The sequence below is a fragment of the Petromyzon marinus genome, unplaced genomic scaffold (assembly GCF_048934315.1).
Source record: "Petromyzon marinus isolate PM22_M1 ecotype Great Lakes invasive population unplaced genomic scaffold, UKy_Petmar_22M1.pri1.0 PM_G_Scaffold_93, whole genome shotgun sequence".
NCBI classification, from domain to species: domain Eukaryota; kingdom Metazoa; phylum Chordata; class Hyperoartia; order Petromyzontiformes; family Petromyzontidae; genus Petromyzon; species Petromyzon marinus.
In genome coordinates this window covers 165,001-167,500 of record NW_027423050.1, presented here as the reverse complement: position 1 = coordinate 167,500, position 2,500 = coordinate 165,001, and the positions used below count along the sequence as shown (strand labels likewise).

Below are 2,500 nucleotides of genomic sequence, written 5' to 3'. Positions count from 1 at the left end.
CTGCACGTCTTGCTCGTGCTTGTCCCTTAAACCCAAGGCAGCGTGGTTTTATAGCGGCATCTGGCTGCTCTGAAAATCTTAAGGTGCTACAGGACCTTATGAGACATGCTAAGAAATTGCACAGGCCGTTGGCTGTCATGTTTATCGACATAGCGAAAGCTTTTGACTCGGTTTCGCATGCTCATATTTTATGGGTGTTAAGGCACAAGAAAGTAGATGAACACGTGGTGGGCATCATCCAGAACGCCTACGATCGGTGTACGACCTCGTTCAAAAGCAATGGCGAGTCGACTCGAGAAATTAGCATACGTGTTGGTGTCAAACAGGGTGACCCCATGTCACCCCTGCTCTTCAATCTTGCCATGGACCCTTTGATATGCACCCTAGAGTCACACGGAGTTGGGTACTCCATTGATACCGACCACGTGACAGCTCTTGCGTTTGCTGATGATTTGGTGTTGGTGAGCGAATCTTGGGTTGGTATGGCCGCCAATCTAGCGATCTTGGAATCATTTTGTGGGCTATCGGGATTGGAGGTTCAGGCCAGAAAGTGCCAGGGCTTCATGATAAGCCCAACCAAAGATTCATATACGGTGAACAACTGCGACCCATGGACTATCAAAAATAAAGATGTCCATATGATCCAACCTGATGAATCAACGAAATACCTTGGTCTGAAAATTGGCCCTTGGACTGGCACTATACAGCCTGATCTACATTGTCAGCTAAAGACATGGATCTCGAAAATCGATGAGGCGCCTCTGAAGCCAACTCAGAAGGTTGAACTACTCAATGCCTATGCCCTACCCAGATTGTTATATCCTGCAGACCACTCGGACTGCAAGCAATCAACTCTCCGTGGGTTGGACCAAGAGATTAGAAAGGCGGTAAAAGGATGGCTCCACCTTCCCGCTTCAACTTGTGATGGACTGTTATATGCCAGAGCCCGAGACGGAGGCCTTGCCATCTTGAAACTGGAAAAAACAATCCCTTCGGTTCAAGTTAGAAGGCTGCAACGTATAGCAAACTCGTCCGATGCTATCACCCGTAATATTGTGTCCTCGCAGGGTATGGAGGAAGAATACCGTAATTTGTGGGTACGAGCAGGGGGTGACAGTGATGCAATCCCAACATTCGTTCTCAGGGACTCGGTGTCAAAAGAACCTGTATATCCGAGACCCTGCGATTGGAGGGAGCATGAATTTCAGAGATGGTGCGAAAAGCCGGTTCAAGGAAGGGGCATTGTAAACTTTGCGCATGATAGAATCAGTAATGCTTGGTTGAGGCCATGGTGCGGCTTTAAACAATGCTTCTTTATCGCAGCACTACAACTAAGGGCAAATATTTACCCAACAAGAGAAAGCTTGAACAGAGGCAGAGATGGGGCCTTACGTTCCTGCAGGAAATGCTCTGCCAGACTCGAGTCCCTTTCGCACATTCTCGGTCAATGTCCTGCAGTACAGAAAGCAAGAATTGCGCGACATAACAAGATCAGTAACATTCTGGCAGACGAAGCGGCTAGATTGGGCTGGTCTGTATACAAAGAGCCACGGTTCATATCCGAGACGGGAGAGATGAGAAAGCCTGACCTCGTGTTTGCAAAAGATGAGGAGGCGGTTGTGATCGATGTCACCGTCCGTTTTGAGCTTTCAAAGAATACCTTGTCAGATGCTGCCTCGCACAAAGTTTCGTACTATACCCCTCTTGGTGATCAAGTCAAAGTGCTGACGAAGGCTAGCAAGGTCACATTCTTTGGATTCCCGGTTGGGGCAAGAGGAAAGTGGCCCCTTGAGAATAACGAGGTACTTACCTCCCTGGGCCTGACCAAACCCAGAACGACATCACTGGCCAAGATGATTTCCCGCAGAACGCTGCTTTTCTCTCTTGATATTCTGAGAATGTTCTGTGGAAATTATGCGGTCTATGAACAGTCATAGACAACCTCCGAAACAAATAATAGTTTTGTTTTAAGATGTCATTTGTTTTAGATTGATTTTGTTATTTTCGAAGGTGAAGTCGGTTTTTATTTCATTTTACTATTTTCCACAATTTAGATTGTTATTTTCCAAGACGGAGTCTTGGTTCTTTTTTTTATTGTTAGTTTTTTTTTTTTTTAACACGTCGTATTTGTTACTTTAGAGCTTAGAGGGGACTTTATTTTCGCCTTACTATTTTCTGCCTACAAAGAAGATTAAAAATAAGCTTTTTTCAAGATGGTTTTGTTATTTTCCAAGGTGAAGTCTTGGTATTCTTATTTTACTATTTTCCATAAAGAAGACCTTTCTTTTAGATTTTGTTATTTTCCAAGACGAAGACTTGGTATTTTTATTATATTGCTATTTTTTACACGAAGCTTATTCAAGAGCACTTATATAGATTAGACTTTGTTATTTTAATTCTTTATTTTTGGACTACATCAGTTCGAGAGTCCTGTAACTTACTATTTTCTGCCTACAAAGAAGATTAGAAATAAGCTTTATTTAAGATGTTTTAGATTAGA

General features: G+C 43.5%; 1 pseudogene; it reads left to right on the top strand.

Moving 5' to 3' along the window:
• Positions 1-2,500, top strand: part of LOC142922389 (28S ribosomal RNA) — a 10,402-nt pseudogene that overhangs the window by 4,586 nt on the left and 3,316 nt on the right.